Source organism: Ranitomeya imitator, chromosome 5 (genome assembly GCF_032444005.1).
Source record: "Ranitomeya imitator isolate aRanImi1 chromosome 5, aRanImi1.pri, whole genome shotgun sequence".
NCBI lineage: Eukaryota > Metazoa > Chordata > Amphibia > Anura > Dendrobatidae > Ranitomeya > Ranitomeya imitator.
The window spans coordinates 268,527,944-268,549,405 of NC_091286.1; positions in this window are offsets into that span (position 1 = coordinate 268,527,944).

The following is a 21,462-nucleotide window of genomic DNA, read 5'->3' on the forward strand; positions in this document are numbered from 1 at the left end:
TAGGGGGGGACGTTCTTCTGCCCTCCTGCTTTTTCTTGGGCTTATATGACAGCGTTTTTTTTTTACCTTGGGACTTATCTTTGTCCTCTCTCTGCATATGTGTACAAACAAGTTATCTTCTCATTTTCTAGTATGTTCTCCTTGGTACTGTGACAACAGGACTTATGGCAATAGGACTTATCTTTGTCCCCTCTTTCTGCATATGTGCACAGATAAATTATCTCCATTTTTCAGTGGGTTCTCTGTGGCACTGTGACAGTCGAGCATGTTTGACTGTCACATCGCCCGCTCCCGGGAGCCGCCCGTGCGCTTTAGCATTTCCTATCTATTTGTCTTCCCTTGCTTCAGCTTCTTACTTTTTCCTCTGTGCGATCCGTCGGTCTGGCATGCCGGCGTATGCGCTGGTCATCAACCAGGGGTCAGTGCAATATCTTCTTACTACAGCCTCTGACATCGTTCCTGATTACCTGCACACCAGACTGCGATCTGCTTCATTAGATCAGGTATATACAAGCGCTGTTGGTGCTTTTAGAGCTCACTTCCCCTGACGAAGCTGTCTTGAACAGCGATACGCGTTGGGCTCTCCCTCCGTTGCCCTTCACTTGCTGGCTGCCCAGTCCTTGCTATATTGTCTCTATATGTTGTGAGACTTCTGTCTGGATCACCTTCTAGTTGCTGCAGCATGTTCCCCTCTTTTGTTCAGGACGGGTGACAGCTGTGCTCCTTTTTCCTGTTTGGGGTAATTATTTGGCCATATTTGCATGTGCCCTACTCATTACATACCAGGAGGACTATTTGCTGTGGGTAAGCTGCAGCCTGACAGGGTTTTGCTATTGACAGATATATCTTTTGCTGATCAGGACAGGGCGGCTTTGCCAGTAATTATTTATGTGTATACTACTTGATTATCTGCCATATTTGATGCATGTTTTCCACTACTATATGGAAGTATTGTGTATTGGGCAGTGTTGGACACACGTATATGGAGGGAGTTTTGTGTGTATGGTTTTAATTGTTTTTATATGTTACCAATAAAGCTTGTTTGACTTATTATAACTTTTGGTGGTGTGCATACATTATAGTGGCTTTTCTTTTCTTGTTTACAATTTGAGAGAGATAGCACACACGACTGGCACTGAAGCACAAATGCCAACATTAATCTCCCACTATTTTTTTTTCTGGGAGAATTGGCAAGAAATCAGGCCCACTGTTAGACTGTATGTTTTCTGTGCCAGAAAATGACACACAGATGCCACACACAGGACTGCCACTGATGCAGGTTTGCCAATTTTAATCTGCACCCTTTTTTTTTTTTATTCAGGGAGACTAGTGAATAAATGTGGGCCACTCTATTAGAGTATATTTTCTGTGGCAGAAAGTGGCTTGAAGAGATGTAACGAGAAAAAAAAAAAAAGGGGGACTGTCCTACAAGTACTATCTCCCTGCAGTTATCTCAGCAATGTATGGCAGGCAGCAATAACAAGGAGTGGACTGCTGCACAAATTAAATCAAAAGTGGGGACAAACAAACAAGATAGCTGTGCAGAAAGGAAGGAACAACAGGATTTGTGCTTTGAAAAAAGCAGTTGGTTTGCACAGCGGCGTACACACAGCAATGCAGCTATCAGGGAGCCTTCTAGGGCAGCCCAATGAGCTACAGCGCTGAGGGGAAAAAATGTAGCCTCCACTGTCCCTGCAAACAAAAGGTGGTGTTGGACAGTGGAAATCGCTACAGCACAAGCGGTTTTGGGGTTAATGGACCCTGCCTAACGCTATCCCTGCTTCTGACGAAGCGGCAGCAACCTCTCCCTATGCTCAGATCAGCAGCAGTAAGATGGCAGTCGGCGTGAACGCCTCTTTATAGCCCCTGTGACGCCGCAGAAAGCGAGCCAATCACTGCAATGCCCTTCTCTAAGATGGTGGGGACCAGGACCTATGTCATCACGCTGCCCACACTCTGCGTCCACTTTCATTGGCTGAGAAATGGCGCTTTTCGCCCACACTGGGATCGGGTCGGGTTTCATGAAACCCGACTTTGCCAAAAGTCGGCGACTTATGAAAATGAATGATCCGTTTCGCTCAACCCTAGTTGAAAGCAATGCTAAAGTTCAAAAAGGCCTCAAAAATGCTACATGTGAACATAGCCCAACGTGTGGAGGAGCAGTATTAGTTTTGGTTATTTATTTTGCCTTATATACAAGTCATTACCCTGGAAAGTATGTTTCTTAACATATTTCACTACAGCCTTGCAGCGCTGGGGTCCTGGGTTCTAATCCCACCCAGGACAACATCTGCAAAGAGTTTGTATGTTCTCTCCGTGTTTGCGTGGGTTTCCTCCGGGCACTCCGGTTTCCTCCCACATTCCAAAGACATACTGATAGGAATTCTAGATTGTGAGCCCAATCGGGGACAGTGATGATAATGTGTGCAAACTGTAAAGCGCTGCGGAATATGTTAGCGCTATATAAAAATAAATAAAATAAAGATTATTTTTTTGTATGTTTTATTGGGAATCTGTAAAAGTGGCATAAGACTTTGACAACTTTGTTCACAACAGTGACGTGGGAGTCAGAAAGGTTTCCAGGTTTCCAGGGGTCTTCCCCATGTCATTTGGGCACTGTTCCCATTGACATCTGCAATTTCTAGTCCCTCAGCAGACCGCCGGGAGGGGTAGGGGGGGTGCCGCCGGAAAAATACTTGAGTTTCCCATTGACTTACTTTGGACTCGTTGCTTGGGTCGAGCACCCGAAAATTCCAATTTACTCGACCAGAGCAACGAGCACCTAAGCATTTTGGTTCTCGTCCATCACTAATTATTATAAGACTTGGCATTGGTCAAAGCAAGTTGGCATAAGACTGGCAACTTGCATGGCAGAGTCGGCTTCCATCACTACTCGGTACATGCTACATAAATATCAGATTAAAATCGCTACTAATCAAATTTTTAGGGTAGATTCAGCACAGCCCGAAAATTCAAATTTCAACCTATCCATTTATCTCTATTGCACAAACTTATATGCTGGAAGATAAATACTACAGCCATCATCCTAGCCATAAAATAGAAGAATTCAGTTACTTAACAGTTTTTCTTGGGTTCTAACTGCCTCAAAGATTCATTCAAAGAAAAATCAAAAATATAACAATGGAAACTATTTTTTAATAAGAAAAGTGGGTCTTGTTTTATATCCTACGAGTGTGAGAATATAATATACAGAATTTCTGTTTCTAATGTCAAGTCTTTATCAATGTGCCAGTCACATGTAATTAACTTCCAGTAGATAGTACAGGCTTTGTAAAACTTACAATGTTCTTTTCATACTGTAAGGGTATTCTTCAATTTCTTACGTGCTTTACATGCATTCCACTTTCATGACTGCTGATCTTTAACCAAGCAGAAAGGAATGGGGAAAATTTGTAAGTTCAATTACACATTCTTCTTGAAAGATATGGTGGTAAAACTTCAACAGCATCAAGGAAACATTTAGTGTTGAAAGTTCGTAGGGATGTTAGTCTAGAAAATTGAATCTTGTGTGTGGGAGGACTGAAACAGGAAGGGTGATTGAGTGGCTAATAATAATGATCGAACATTTTAGGTCAAGGCAGTACAAAGCATGAATAGTTTGTCATATACAGTGGTGTGATAAAGTGTTTGCCCCTTCCTGGTTTCCTATTCTTTTCCATGCTTGTCACACTTGAATGTTTCAGATCACCAAACAAATGTAAATATTAGACAAAGATAACACAAGTAAACACAAAATGCTATTTCAAATGAAGGTCTTTATTTTGATAGGAAAAATAAACCCCAACCTACCTACATGGCCCTGTTTGAAAAAATGATTGCCCCTCTTAAAATTTAAATTAACTGTGATTTATCACATCTTTGGGAAGCTGAGTTCAAATTCCCTAGCTACACCAAGGCCTGATTACTGCCACACCTTTTCTCAATCTAGAAATCTCTTAAATAGGTCTTTGCCTGGCAAAGTGAAGCAGACCAAAATGATCCTCAAAAGCTAGACCTCAAGCCACAATCCAAACAAATTCTGGAACAATTGAGAAACAATCTAATTGAGATCTATCAGACTGGAAAATGATATAAAGTTATTTCTAAAGCTTTGGAATTCCAGCAAACCACAGTGAGAGCCACTATCCACAAATAGTGAAAACATGGAACAGTGGTGAACCTTCCTAGGATTGGCCGCCCAACCAAGATTACCCCAAGAGTGCAGCGATGACTCATTCAAGAGGTCTCAAAAGACGCAACAGCAATATTCAAAGAAATGCAGGCCTCACTTACCTCAGATTAGGTCAGTGTTCATGACTCCACCATAGGAAAGAGGCTGGGCAAAAATAGCCTGCATGGCAGATTTCCAAGACAAAAACATAAAGGCTTGTCTCATTTTTGCCAGAAAACACCTTGATGATCCCCAAGACTTTTGGGAGAATATTCCGTGGATTGACGAGACAATGATTTAACTTTTTGGAATGTGTATATCCCATTACATCTGGCATAGAATAAACACAGCATTTCAGAAAAGGAACATCATACCAACAGTCAAATATGGTGGTGGTAGTGTGAGAATCTGAGGCTGTTTTGCTTCTTCAGGACATAGAAGACTTGCTGGGGTAAATGGAACCACGAATTCTGCTGTCTACCAAAAAATTCTGAAGGAGAATATCCGCCATCTGTTCGTGACCTCAAGCTATATCGCATTTGGGTCATGCAACAGGGCATTGATCCAAAACACACCATGAAGTCCACCTCTGAATGGCTGAAGAATTGAATTCCATTCAAATTGTAAAAAAAATAATCGGTATTCTCTAGAAAACAAAATTTGTTGTAATTCGTTCCACGTGGATTCAGCAAAAGGGCAGCTAGCTTTAGCAGCTTTTTGACTGAACTATAGAAGGCTGGTAAAAGGTTAAAAAATAAATAAATAAATATTCACTTCTCCGGCCACCCTTGCTGCTTTGCGACCATATGACATGCATGGGATTTAGACTGGGACTTCAAGCTGTGACTAGGCCAGGGACACCTCTGGGCATTCAAGGCATACGCAAGAAAAGAGGCAGAGGACCGTATAGAAACTTTTCAAATTCTCCACATAATCTCAAATCTCTAAGGTTTGACACTTTCTAATTTTTAAAAAGCCAGAAAACACGCTATGGATTTCTACATGTGTACAAGATCAGAACCACTGTTAGCACATGAGTGGAGCACTAGAACTGCCATTTGTATATTAATTCCGGTGACAGTACCACCATCAATTCATGAATGAAAGAACCTCCATCCATAAACACCAAGCTTAGTGCAATGAACAATTTTAATGTCAGGTCAATGTCTTATATTTGTATTGCATTAACCACAATTCCCAGTAAGTCCAATGGTAAGGAGATGCTGGTAGTTGTTGTTACCAGCCATCATCACACGTGGACCATACAGGAACCACAGGACTGATAAGAAGCAGGTAGTATCACAAATATACGTTTACATTCAGGTACCCTATAAATTACATCTTCTCTGATTCTAGTTATTATCATTCCTTTTGTGTCCATGTAGTACAGATGCCATGATGACATGTTATGCCCAGAACTTCTCTATCCAAGCTTGCCTCATCTATGTCTTTGGCAGCACATCCTGACATAAAGCCCTTAAAAATAAAAGGATCAGATACTGCTCCATAAATAAAGATATTTCCATGCTCTGCCCCTGAAAAAAATAACTTCCCCTCACGGTGCATCCTGCACAAAATACCCCCCAACTCACACTGCTCCTTTTCAAAATATCCCAAATACACTCTCCCTTTCTATAATACCCCACAGACTGTCCCTCCATAATATACCCCCCACACCGCCCTTCTCCAAATTATCCTCCCTCTCTTCCCATCTGTATAATATCACCCAACACTGACCCTCTCAAAAATATCAACCCCATGCTGCCCATATAAGACACCTCTCCATTACTAATCCTACAGTTACATTCTACTATATAAAGCTGAATGTGTGTATGTGTGTGTGTATGTGTGTGTGTGTGTATGTCCGGGATTGGCATCTGCACCGTCGCAGCTACAGCCACAAAATTTTGCACAGTCACACGTCTGGACCCCGAGAGCGTCATAGGCTATATTGTGAGGCGAAATTTTAACCCCGCGCGTTCCAATTCACCAAACAATTTTGCCCCTATCTACATAATGGGGAAAAAAGTGAAAGGAAAAGTGTTGGAGGCGTCGCAGCTACATAAACAAAATTTTGCACAGTCACACGTCTGGACCCTGAGAGCATCATAGGCTATGTTGTGAGGTGAAATTTTAACCCCGCGCTTTCCAATTCACCAAACAATTTTGCCCCTATCTACATAATGGGGAAAAAGTGAAATGAAAAGTGTTGGAGGCGTCGCAGCTACAGCCACAAAATTTTGCACAGTCACACGTCTGGACCCCGAGAGCATCAAAGGCTACATTGTGAGGTGAAATTTTAACTCCGCGCTTTCCAATTCACCAAACTATTTTTCCCCTATCTACATAATGGGGAAAAGTGAAAGGAAAAGTGTTGGAGGCAAATTGACAGCTGCCAGATGTGAACAAGGGGGACTCAGCACACATTTCACCACACATACACCAACCTCACCACATAAAAGTCGAAACACAAAAGTCGCCGCTCAAAACTCAACACGCGCAAAACTCGCCACATGCAAAAAATAGGCTCACGCAAAACTCGCCACAAGTGCAAAACTCACCTCATGGAAAACTCGCCACACGCAGAACTTGCACATGCGGAAAAATTGCCACATGCACAAAATTTGCAACACATGCAAAAGTTGCCTCGCACAAAACTTGCACATACTCAAAAGGCACCAGACATAAAACTCACCACGCGCAAAACTCGCCATGCGCAAAACTTGCTGCACACAACTTGCTACACTAACCTGTCACATGCAACTCGACACACAAAAAGTTGCTACACGCATGTTGCCACACAAAACTCATCTCACAAAAGTCGCTACATGCATGTCGCCACACACAACTCAACACACACAACTTGACAAACGAAACTCGCCCTAAAACACACACAAGTCTGGTATTAGCCTTCAAAAATAAAATTCTGATTAATAAGCAGACAAACTACAAGAGCAACAAATGTACCATATAGGAAATACGGCAGCTGTCAGTCACATGACCTGTCTATTATGTGTATGTGTGAGCTAATATATACTGCCAGGGGGAGGGCTTCCTGTTGGCTGGGGATTTATCAGGCTGCCAATTTAGCTTACAAATACTGAGGTAAAAATACTGAGCAAATAACGTGTTAACGAGGTCTAATACAGGAGATCACACAGGTATATACTATATACAGGGGAGATGACACACAGATATATACTATATACAGGAGAGATGACACAGGTATATACTATATAAAGGAGGAGATGACATACAGGTACATACTATATACAGGAGGAGATGACATACAGGTATATACTATATACAGGAGGAGATGACATACAGGTATATACTATATACAGGAGCAGATTACCTACAGGTATATACTATATACAGTAGGAGATGACATACAGGTATATGCTATATATAGAAGATGACATACAGGTATATACTATATACAGGAGGAGATGACACACAGATATATACTATATACAGGGGAGATGACACACCGGTATATACTATATACAGGAGGAGATGACATACAGGTATATACTATATATAGAAGGAGATGACATACAGGTATATACTATATATAGGAGGAGATGACATACAGGTATATACTATATATAGGAGGAGATGACATACAGGTATATGCTATATATAGGAGGAGATGACATACAGGTATATACTATATACATGGGAGATAACACACAGCAGGTATATACTATATACAGGGGAGATGACATACAGGTATATACTATATACAGGAGATGACATACAGGTGTATACTATATATAAAGGAGATGACAAACATGTATATACTGAGGTGAAAATGAGAGGTGTGAGGTGAAAATGAAAAGGTGTGAGTGCAAAATGAGAGGAGTGAGGGAAAATAGTGTAGTGATCGGAAAATGACAGATGTGAGGTCGAAAAGACAAGTATTAGGCGGGAATGAGAGGAGTGAGGGAGAAAATGAGAGGTGTGAGGGAGAAAATGAGAGATGTGAGGGGGAAAATTAAAGATGTGATTGGGAAAATGAGAGGTGTGATGGGAAAATAAGAGAAGTGACATGCTATAACTAACCACAGATATTTACTATGCACAGGCAACGCCGGGCTCTTCAGCTAGTCTAATATATAAAGCAGAATGTGTGTGTGTGTGTGTGTGTGTGTATGTCCGGGATTGGCATCTGTACCATCGCAGCTACAGCCACAAAATTTTGTACAGTCACACGTCTGGACCCCTAGAGCGTCATAGGCTATGTTGTGAGGTGAAATTTTAACTCCGCGCGTTCCAATTCACCAAACAATTTTGCCCCTATCTACATACTGGGGAAAAGTGAAAGGAAAAGTGTTGGAGGCAAATTGACAGCTGCCAGATGTGAACAAGGGGGACTTAAAGAATGAGAGCGATGGCGCCAAAGAGTATATACCGTACAGTTGCTAAGGTGGGGCCCCGACATGGGATACTCACCACACACGGGGATATGAGCACACACACAAAATGCGCCACACACTACCGTGTGCTTGAACACATATACCACCCTCACCACACTTACACCAACCTCGCCACATAAAAGTCAAAACACAAAAGTTGCCGCTCAAAACTCACCACATGCAAAACTAGGCTCACGCAAAACTCGCCAGACATGCAAAACTCACCTCATGGAAAACTCGCCACACGCAAAACTTGCACACGCGGAAAAATTGCCACATGCACAAAAGTTGCAATACATGCAAAAGTTGCACATACTCAAAACGCACCACACATAAAACTCGCCATGTGCAAAATTTGCTGCACACAACTTGCTACACTAACCTGTCACATGCAACTCGACACATAAAAAGTTGCTACACGCATGTCGCCACCCAAAACTCATCTCACAAAAGTCGCTACACGCATGTCGCCACATGCAACTCAACACACACAACTTGACACATGAAACTCGACCTAAAACACACACAAGTCTGGTATTATCCTTCAAAAATAAAAATCTGATTAATAAGCAGACAAAGTACAAGAGCAAGAAATGTACCATATAGGAAATACGGCAGCTGTCAGTCACATGACCTGTCTATTATGTGTATGTGTGAGCTAATATATACTGCCAGGGGGAGGGCTTCCTGTTGGCTGGGGATTTATCAGGCTGCCAATTTAGCTTACAAATACTGAGGTAAAAATACTGACCAAATAACGTGTGAACGCGGTCTAATACAGGAGGAGATGACAAACAGATATATATTATATACAGGGGAGATGACACACAGATATATACTATATACAGGAAAGATGATACACAGGTATATACTATATACAGGAGGAAATGACACACAGTTATATACTATACAGGGGAGATGATACACACATATATACAGGGGAGATGACACACAGGTATAAACTATATACAGGAGGAGATGACATACAGGTATATACTATATACAGGAGGAGATGACACACATATATACTATATACAGGGGGAGATGACACACAGGTATATACTATATACAGGAGGAGATGACATACAGGTATATACTATATACAGGAGGAGATGACACACTGGTAAATACTATATACAGGGGAGATGACATACAGGTACATACTATATACAGGGGAGATGACACACATATATACTATATAGAGGGGAGATGACACACAGGTATATACTATATACAGGAGGAGATGACACACAGGTATATACTATATATAGGAGGAGATGACACAGGTATATACTATATACAGGAGGGGATGACACACAGGTATATACTATATACAGGGGAGATGACACACGTATATACTATATACAGGAGGAGATGACACACAGATATATACTATATACAGAAGCAGATGACACACAGGTATATACTATATACAGGAGGAGATGACATACAAATATATACTATATACAGGAGGAGATGACATACAGGTACGTATATACTATATAAAAGAGGAGATGACACATAGGTATATAGAGGAGGAGATTACATACAGCAGGTATATACTATACACAGGGGAGAGGACATACAGGTATATACACTATATATAGGAGGAGATGACATACAGGTATATAGTATATACAGAAGAGATGACATACAGGTATATACTATATACAGGAGGAGATGACACATAGGTATATACAATATACAGGAGGAGATGACATGCAGCAGGTATATACTATTTACAGGGGAGATGACATACAGGTATATACTATATACAGGAGATGACATACAGGTGTACACTATATATAAGAGAGATGACAAACATGGATATACTGAGGGGAAAATGAGAGGTGTGAGGTGAAAATGAGGGGTGTGAGGTGAAAATGAAAAGGTGTGAGTGCAAAATGAGAGGTGTAAGGGAGAAAAAGAGATGTGAGGGGGAAAATGAGAGGCGTGATGGGAAAATAAGAGAAATGAGGTGCTATAACTAACCACAGATATTTACTACGCCCAGGCAACGCCGGGCTCTTCAGCTAGTTGTGAATAAACACACGGCCAGAATAAATTCCTTTATTTGAAATAAAAAAACACACTTTTACTTTTTTATGTAAAAATAACAAATAGTTATACTCACCTAACACCCATTCCATTGAAGTCAGTCAACATGTAATGTTAAAAAAAAACTTAAAAAACAACCATATCCCTCACTTGTCCGACGTTCTGTCCCATGCCATAATCTCTGTCTGTGATAAATCGTTTTCAACCTGGACGGTGCCAAAATCTTAATGATTTAGAGATGATCTGCAAAGAGGAGTGGACCAAAATTTCTCCTGACATGTGAGCAAACATCATTATCAACTACAAAAAAGCCTGACTGCTGTTCTTGCCAACAAGGGTTTTTGCCACCAAGTCTTGCTTGTGTGGCACCCCAGGGTCCTGGTCATCACAGTAGCATTGCTTTCCTCATGGAGAGAGTGGTGTTATGCTTGGAGGCAAGAAGGGATAACTGTCACCAGGTAAACACAAGCATGCAATCATTCACACTCCAGGCCACCAGGGGGAGCTTTTGATCCTATTTACTAGGTGACTCCCCATATATATATATGGTAATTTTGGAGGGAAAGCAGAGAACAGTTCTTGCCAGGAAACAGACTGGATCAGTCTGAGGCAGAAGAGGGTTTACGGAGCTGTGTAGCCACAGTGCTCCGGCTCCAAGAAAGAGACATACAGAAAGCCGAATATATTGCAGTGAGCATGAAGGAGAGCAAAGCACAGGATCGGATACCAGTCGGAGACCAGCCACGAGCAGACTGCCTCCTTCTGAGGCGCAGAGACCGGTAGCCGGAACACCGAGGTTGTAAGGCCCTCTACGACTTACATCAGAGACCGGCAGGACAGCTGAACTTCACGCTACCTGTCCGCCTTAATACCCAGAAGACATGGTGAAACCTTTAGAACCCAGGGCGTGCTAAAGTCCCTATAAACAGACTTAAGTCACCAGTCATACGGGTTATGTCCTATCCTATACGGGAAACAGATATAGAGAGAACATATGTAAGGAAGCCATAGGCAGTAAGGGATTACAACACCACAGCGCTAGATGAAGACTTTGATTTCCACCTGGATAAGGGGACTGCTAACTTGCCTCCAAGCTGGCTGGACTGTGCTGTTGTGAATTCTGTTGTCGAACTCCCTCCTGTCGTCGTGAATGGTACTTCGGCGAGTTCTGTCTATGGGCTCCCTCTGGTGGCTGTGAGTGAAGCTGCTGCTTCTGAGGTTCCTTACACAGGTGACGTGGGTTATCCTTTGGTTGGCTGCTCTATTTAACTCCTCTCAGATCATTACTCCATGCCAGCTGTCAATGTTTTTGCATTTGTTCAGTTCGCTCCTGGATCTCTCTGGTGACCTGCCTTCTCCTGCAGAAGCTAAGTTCCTGATAGTCATTATTTGTTCACTGTTTTCTTGTCCAGCTGGTTTTTATGATTTTGTCTTTCTAGCTGGAAGCTCTGGGATGCAGAGTGGCCCCTCCGCACCGTGAGTCGGTGCGGAGGTCTTTTTTGCACACTCTGCGTGGTCTTTTGTAGGTTTTTGTGCTGATCGCAAAGTTACCTTTCCTATCCTCTGTCTATTTAGTAAGTCTGGCCTCCCTTTGCTGAAACCTGTTTCATTTCTGCGTTTGTGACTTTCATCTTTACTCACAGTCAATATTTGTGGGGGACTTCCTTTACCTTTGGGGAATTTCTCTGAGGCAAGGTAGGCTTTATTTTCTATCTCTAGGGCTAGATAGTTCTTAGGCTGTGACGAGGCGCCTAGGTCTGGTCAGGAGCGCTCCACGGCTATTTCTAGTGTGTGTGATAGGATTAGGGCTTGCGGTCAGCAGAGCTCCCACATCCCAGAGCTCGTCCTGTATGAGGTTTAACTATCAGGTCATTCCAGGTGCTCCTAACCACCAGGTCATAACAGTACAGCTGGCCCAAAGTATTAATGCATCTCAATAGAGGGATAAGAGAACTTCTGAGACCATTTTTTTTTCTTTGCACTGTGTTTTGTCTTTCTTTTCCCCTAGACCTTTGGGTGCTTCAGGACACAGGTGTAGATATGGACATTCATAGTCTGTCCTCTTGTGTGGATCATCTCACTGAAAGGGTACAAAACATTCAAGATTTTGTGGTTCAGAATCCTATGTTAGAGCCTAGAATTCCTATTCCTGACTTATTTTCTGGGGATAGATCTAGGTTCTTGAATTTCAAAAATAATTGTAAACTGTTTCTAGCTTTGAAACCCCGCTCCTCTGGTGACCCCGTTCAACAGGTAAAAATCATTATTTCTTTGTTGCGTGGTGACCCTCAAGACTGGGCATTTTCCCTTGCGCCAGGAGATCCTGCATTGCGTGATGTTGATGCATTTTTTCTGGCGCTTGGATTGCTTTATGATGAACCAAATTCAGTGGATCAGGCAGAGAAAATCTTGCTGGCTTTGTGTCAGGGTCAGGATGAAGCGGAGGTGTACTGTCAGAAGTTTAGAAAGTGGTCTGTGCTTACTCAGTGGAATGAATGTGCCCTGGCGGCAATTTTCAGAAAGGGTCTTTCTGAAGCCCTTAAGGATTTCATGGTGGGATTTCCCACGCCTGCTGGTCTGAATGAGTCTATGTCTTTGGCCATTCAGATCGATCGGCGCATGCGTGAGCGCAAAGCTGTGCACCATCTGGCGGTATTCTCTGAGCATAGGCCTGAGCCTATGCAGTGTGATAGGACTTTGACAAGAGCTGAACGGCAAGAACACACACGTCGGAATGGGCTGTGTTTTTATTGTGGTGATTCCACTCTTGCTATCTCCGATTGTCCTAAGCGCACTAAGCGGTTCGCTAGGTCTGCCACCATTGGTACGGTACAGTCTAAATTTCTTTTGTCCGTTACTCTGATTTGCTCTCTGTCGTCCTATTCTGTGATGGCATTTGTGGATTCAGGCGCTGCCCTGAATTTGATGGACTTGGAGTTTGCCAGGCGCTGTGGTTTTTTCTTGGAGCCCTTGCAGTGTCCTATTCCATTGAGAGGAATTGATGCTATGCCTTTGGCCAAGAATAAGCCTCAGTACTGGACTCAATTGACCATGTGCATGGCTCCTGCACATCAGGAGGATATTTGCTTTTTGGTGTTGCATAATCTGCATGATGTGGTCGTTTTGGGGTTGCCATGGCTACAGGTCCATAATCCAGTGTTGGATTGGAAATCTATGTCTGTGTCCAGCTGGGGTTGTCAGGGGGTACATGGTGATGTTCCATTGCTGTCAATTTCGCCTTCCACTCCTTCTGAAGTCCCTGAGTTTTTATCAGATTACCGGGATGTATTTGAAGAGCCCAAATCTGGTGCCCTACCTCCTCATAGGGATTGCGACTGTGCTATTAATTTGTTTCCTGGTAGTAAGTTTCCTAAGGGCCGTCTGTTTAATTTATCTGTGCCAGAGCACGCCGCTATGCGGAGTTATATAAAGGAATCCTTGGAGAAGGGTCATATTCGTCCGTCGTCGTCACCATTGGGAGCAGGGTTCTTTTTTGTGGCCAAGAAGGATGGTTCTTTGAGACCTTGTATTGATTACCGCCTTCTTAATAAGATCACAGTCAAATTTCAGTATCCTTTGCCGCTGCTGTCTGATTTATTTGCTCGGATTAAGGGGGCTAGTTGGTTCACCAAGATAGATCTTCGTGGTGCGTATAATCTTGTGCGAATTAAACAGGGTGATGAATGGAAAATGGCATTTAATACGCCAGAGGGCCATTTTGAGTACCTGGTTATGCCATTCGGACTTTCTAATGCTCCATCTGTGTTTCAGTCTTTTATGCATGACATCTTCCGAGAGTACCTGGATAGATTCATGATTGTATATTTGGATGACATTTTGGTCTTTTCGGATGATTGGGAGTCTCATGTGAAGCAGGTCAGAATGGTGTTCCAGGTCCTTCGTGCGAATTCCTTGTTTGTGAAGGGGTCAAAGTGTCTCTTTGGAGTTCAGAAGGTTTCATTTTTGGGTTTCATTTTTTCCCCTTCTACTATCGAGATGGACCCTGTTAAAGTTCAGGCCATTTACGATTGGACTCAGACGACATCTGTGAAGAGCTTGCAGAAGTTCCTGGGCTTTGCTAAATTTTATCGTCGCTTCATCGCTAATTATTCCAGTATTGCTAAACCGTTGACTGATTTTACCAAGAAAGGTGCTGATGTGGTCAATTGGTCCTCTGCGGCTGTAGAGGCTTTTCAGGAGTTGAAGCGTCGTTTTGCATCTGCCCCTGTGTTGTGCCAGCCAGATGTTTCGCTCCCTTTTCAGGTTGAGGTTGATGCTTCAGAAATTGGAGCAGGGGCTGTATTGTCACAAAGAAGTTCTGATGGCTCGGTGATGAATCCCTGTGCCTTCTTTTCTAGAAAGTTCTCGCCTGCTGAGCGCATTTATGATGTTGGCAATCGAGAGTTGTTGGCCATGAAGTGGGCATTCGAGGAGTGGCGACATTGGCTTGAAGGAGCTAAACATCGCGTGATGGTCTTGACGGATCACAAGAATTTGACTTATCTCGACTCTGCCAGACGGTTGAATCCTAGACAGGCTCGATGGTCGCTCTTTTTCTCCCGTTTTGATTTTGTGGTTTCATACCTTCCGGGATCTAAGAATGTGAAGGCTGATGCCCTGTCAAGGAGTTTTGTGCCTGACTCTCCGGGTGTTCTAGAGCCGGCGGGTATTCTTAAAGAAGGGGTAATTTTGTCTGCCATTTCCCCTGATTTGCGGCATGTGCTGCAAAAGTTTCAGGCTGATAGACCTGACCGTTGTCCTACGGAGAAACTGTTTTTTCCCTGATAGGTGGACTAGTAGAGTTATCTCTGAGTTTCATTGTTCAGTGTTGGCTGGTCATCCTGGAATCTTTGGTACCAGAGATTTGGTGGCTAGATCCTTTTGGTGGCCTTCTTTGTCACGGGATGTGCGTTCTTTTGTGCAGTCCTGTGGGACTTGTGCTCGGGCTAAGCCCTGCTGTTCTCGTGCCAGTGGGTTGCTTTTGCCCTTGCCGATCCCGAAGAGGCCCTGGACGCATATTTCCATGGATTTTATTTCTGATCTCCCTGTTTCTCAAAAGATGTCGGTCATTTGGGTGGTTTGTGATCGCTTCTCTAAGATGGTCCATTTGGTACCCTTGTCTAAATTGCCTTCCTCCTCTGATTTGGTGCCATTGTTTTTCCAGCATGTGGTTCGTTTGCATGGCATTCCAGAGAACATCGTCTCGGACAGAGGTTCCCAGTTTGTTTCGAGGTTTTAGCGGTCCTTTTGCGCTAAGATTGGCATTGATTTGTCTTTTTCTTCGGCTTTCCATCCTCAGACTAATGGCCAAACCGAACAAACTAATCAGACTTTGGAGACATATCTGAGATGCTTTGTTTCTGCTGATCAGGATGATTGGGTGTCCTTCTTGCCTTTGGCTGAGTTCGCCCTTAATAATCGGGCCAGCTCGGCTACTTTAGCTTCTCCTTTTTTCTGTAATTCTGGTTTCCATCCTCGTTTCTCTTCAGGGCAGGTTGAGCCTTCGGACTGTCCTGGTGTGGATGCGGTGGTGGACAGGTTGCAGCAGATTTGGACTCATGTGGTGGACAATTTGACATTGTCCCAGGAGAAGGCTCAATGTTTTGCTAACCGCCGGCATTGTGTTGGTCCCCGACTTCGTGTTGGGAATTTGGTTTGGTTGTCATCTCGTCACGTTCCTATGAAGGTTTCCTCTCCTAAGTTTAAGCCTCGTTTCATTGGGCCATATAAGATTTCTGAAGTTCTTAATCCTGTGTCATTTCGTTTGGACCTTCCAGCTTCTTTTGCCATCCATAATGTGTTCCATAGGTCGTTGTTGCGGAGATACGTGACGCCTATGGTTCCCTCCGTTGATCCTCCTGCCCCGGTGTTGGTTGAGGGGGAGTTGGAGTATGTGGTGGAGAAGATTTTGGATTCTCGTGTTTCGAGACGGAAACTCCAGTACCTGGTTAAGTGGAAGGGTTATGGTCAGGAAGATAATTCCTGGGTTTTTGCCTCTGATGTTCATGCTGCCGATCTTGTTCGTGCCTTTCATTTGGCTCATCCTGATCGGCCTGGGGGCTCTGGTGAGGGTTCGGTGACCCCTCCTCAAGGAGGGGGTACTGTTGTGAATTCTGTTGTCGAACTCCCTCCTGTGGTCGTGAATGGTACTTCGGCGAGTTCTGTCTATGGGCTCCCTCTGGTGGCTGAGTGAAGCTGCTGCTTCTGAGGTTCCTTACACAGGTGACGTGGGTTATCCTTTGGTTGGCTGCTCTATTTAACTCCTCTCAGATCATTACTCCATGCCAGCTGTCAATGTTTTTACATTTGTTCAGTTCGCTCCTGGATCTCTCTGGTGACCTGCCTTCTCCTGCAGAAGCTAAGTTCCTGATAGTCATTATTTGTTCACTGTTTTCTTGTCCAGCTGGTTTTTATGATTTTGTCTTGCTAGCTGGAAGCTCTGGGATGCAGAGTGGCCCCTCCGCACCGTGAGTCGGTGCGGAGGTCTTTTTTGCACACTCTGCGTGGTCTTTTGTAGGTTTTTGTGCTGATCGCAAAGTTACCTTTCCTATCCTCTGTCTATTTAGTAAGTCTGGCCTCCACGGCTATTTCTAGTGTGTGTGATAGGATTAGGGCTTGCGGTCAGCAGAGCTCCCACATCCCAGAGCTCGTCCTGTATGAGGTTTAACTATCAGGTCTGTTATGAAAGGCAATTCAGTACCACAATGGACATAGCGGTCAGAGCACATACAGTGATCTGACAATAACCCAAAATCATAGAACGAGCTCTGAGATGTGGGAACTCTGCAGACCGCAATCCCTAATCCTCTCCAAACAACACTAGAGGCAGCCGTGGATTGCGCCTAACTATGCCTATGCAACTCGGCACAGCCTGAGAAACTAACTAGCCTGAAGATAGAAAATAAGCCTACCTTGCCTCAGAGAAATACCCCAAAGGAAAAGGCAGCCCCCCACATATAATGACTGTGAGTTAAGATGAAAAGACAAACGTAGAGATGAAATAGATTCAGCAAAGTGAGGCCCGACTTTCTTAACAGAGCGAGGATAGAAAAGGTAACTTTGCGGTCTACGCAAAACCCTAAAGAAAACCATGCAAAGGGGGCAAAAAGACCCTCCGTACCGAACTAACGGCACGGAGGTACACCCTTTGCGTCCCAGAGCTTCCAGCAACAAATTAGACAAGCTGGACAGAAAAAATAGCAAACAAATAGCAAAGAAGAACTTAGCTATGCAGAGCAGCAGGCCACAGGAATGATCCAGGGAAAAGCAAGTCCAACACTGGAACATTGACAGGAAGCCAGGATCAAAGCATTAGGTGGAGTTAAGTAGAGAAGCACCTAACGACCTCACCAGATCACCTGAGGGAGGAAACTCAGAAGCCGCAGTACCACTTCCCTCCACCAACAGAAGCTCACAGAGAGAATCAACCGAAGTACCACTTGTGACCACAGGAGGGAGCTCTGCCACAGAATTCACAACACAGGTCATTCCAGGTGCTCTTAACCACCAGGTCATAACACTGTGCCAGCCCTGTGATCTGGTGCCCTGGACTGTCGCTGCCTGATGACTTCAGTAAACAAGGTAAAGATACTGCAAACCTGTGTCCTCATTCTGTAGTGCGCCAATTCCCATCTTCCATCTACACACCGGAAGCCCTGTGGATATTCTTCACCTGTGGGAAGTTATACCATCTAGCTCCCATAACATCACCCCAGAGGACCCCTTAAATCAACATTGGTCCCCACTGACCGAATACCGCAGATGGCGTCACGACCATAAACTTTATTCCCTTTTAAGATCTTTGCCTTTTACATGGGCGCCCAGGGCCACGGACCAGGTCGCCACCGTGACATCACCCTGTGAAACACTGGAACCAGTACTGAGTATCCCACGGCCCTGGCGGGTGACTCACTTGCCCGAGGGATCAAATACTTTTTTCTCACTGCAAATTGCAAATAAATTTTTATAATTTATACAATGTGATTTTTCTGGACTTTATTTTTGATATTGTATATCTCAAGGTTGGCACCCTATTGTTTTGAAATTGCGCCCTCGCTCAACGTCAGCTGTCCCTCATAATCCATTTTTTCCCCTACATAAATATATAGATATATATATAGATATATACAGTACTGTATATATAGAGATAAATTTATATACAGTAATGAAGAAGGCACAAATATACCTAGACCCACGGGTGTGGATCAAGTACTTCTGCGAGCTAAGGTACTGTATCTGTAATACTTTACAAAATGGGAATTTCCACCCTACTTATGCACAGATACTTTTTATCATAGATAAACAGATCAAAAGTATCAGAAAGCCATGCAGTCACTTTCAGAAATGATAAACTACACTCTTCCTGTGCACATATTTTTGTATCATAGGTTAGACAAATCTAACGTCTCACAAAGCTTGGATATACTGTACAGTATGTGATAGTTTTCAAAATGAAAAGTTCCAATGTAGCGACGCATATCAATTAACGAAACCTTCTAATATGAGTTTGCAGACTATGGTATCATTCATTGTCAGTAATTTTTCAATCAACATAGTAAAGATAGTAAAGTTCTGCCATGCTAAGGAGATTCGGACAAAACAGTATATATCACTGTAGAATGTAAGCCCGCAAGGGCAGGGTCCTCACCCCTCTGTATCAGTCTGTCATTGTTAGTTTGTTTACTGTAAGTGATATATGTAACTTGTATGTAACCCCTTCTCATGTACAGCACCATGGAATCAATGGTGCTATATAAATAAATAATAATAATAATATCACACTATCCATGCATTTCTGCTGCTAGACAATAAAGTGCATAAGCATTCAAATCCACCTCAATCTCAATGGTAACATAAACAATTATAAGAGGTGCTACTACTGAGGGGATTCTGATATTTAATTGTCTAAGGGGTACTTCCGTCATTCTGTCCCTGAAATCCCGCATCGCTGATTGGTCTCGCCAGCTGTCTGTCATGGCTGCCGCGACCAATCAGCGACGGGTCCAATTAGTCCCTCCCTACTCCCCTGCAGTCACTGCCCAGCGCCCGCATACTCCCTTCCAGTCACCGCTCACACAGGATTAATGCCAGCGGTAACGGACCGCGTTATGCCACGGGTAACGCACTCCGTTACCACTGCTATTAACCCTGTGTGTCCCCAACTTTTTACTATTGCTGCTGCCTATGCAGCATCAATAGTAAAAAGATCTAATGTTAAAAATAATAAAAAAACAAAAAACCTGCTATTCTCACCCTCCGTAGTCCGCCGAGCCGCCCACGGCCTCCGCCATCTTCCGTTCCCAGAGATGCATTGCGAAATTACCTAGAAGACTTAGCAGTCTCGCGAGACCGCTAAGTCATCTGGGTAATTTTGCAATGCATCATGGGAACGGAAGATGGCGGCAGCCGCGCGCTCATCGCCTGCGCCAGACGTTTGTTGGATTGGATCCCGGCAGGTGATTATATAACTATTTTTATTTTAATTATTTTTTTAACAGGGATATGGTGCCCACACTGCTATATACTATGTGGGCTGTGTTATATACCGCGTGGCTGCTATATACTACGTGGCCAGTGTTAGATGCTATGTGGGCTATGTTATGTACTGTGTGGGCTGAGCTATATAGTACGTGGCCAGTGTTATATACTGCGTGGGCTGTGCTATATATTACGTGGCCAGTGTTATATACTGTGTAGGCTGTGCTATATACTACCTGGCCAGTGTTATATACTGTACTGCGTGTGCTGTGCTATATATTACGTGGCCAGTGTTATATACTGAGTGAGCTGTGTTATATATTACGTGGCCAGCGTTATATACTGCGTGGGCTGTCTAATATACCGTGTGACTGCTATATACTACCTGGCCAGTGTTATATACTGCGTGTGCTGCTATATACTACCTGGCCAGTGTTATATACTGTGTGTGCTGTGCTATATATTACGTGGCCACCTGTGTTATATATTATGTGGCCAGTGTTATATACTGCGTGGCCAGTGTTATATACTGCGTGGCCTGTGTTATATACTGCGTGGCTGCTATATACTGCATGGGCTGTGTTATATAGTATGTGGGCTGTTTTATATACTGTTTGGGCTGTGTTATATACTGCGTGGCCACTGTTATATATTGTGTGGCCTGTATTAACGCATTGGGTATTCTACAATATGTATGTTTGTATATAGCAGCCACATAGTATGTAGCACAGGCCACGTCGTATTTGTCTGCTATATACTACATGGCTCCTATATACTACGTGGCCTGTGCTATATACTATGTGGCTGCTATATACATACATACATATTCTAGAATACCCGATGCATTTGAATCGGGCCACCATCTAGTCTACTATATAATTATTTAAGGGTCACTTCCGTCTTTCTGTCTGTCTGTCCTTCTGTCTTTCTTTCTTTCTGTCACGGATATTCATTGGTCGCGGCCTCTGTCTATCATGGAATCCAAGTCCCTGATTGGTCTCGCTAGCTGCCTGTCATGGCTGCTGCGACCAATCAGCGACAGCCACAGTCCGATTAGTCTCTCCCTACTCCCCTGCAGTCAGTGCCCGGCGCCCGCTCCATACGCCCCGCAGTCAGTGCCCGGCGCCCGATCCATACTCCCTGCAGTCAGTGCCCGACGCCCGCTCCATACTCCCTGCAGTCAGTGCCCAGCTCCTGCTCCATACTCCCCGCAGTCAGTGCCCGGCACCCGCTCCGCTCCATACTCCCCACAGTCAGTGCCCGACGCCCGCTCCATACTCCCCGCAGTCAGTGCCCGGCGCCCGCTCCATACTCCCCTCCAGTCACCGCTCACACAGG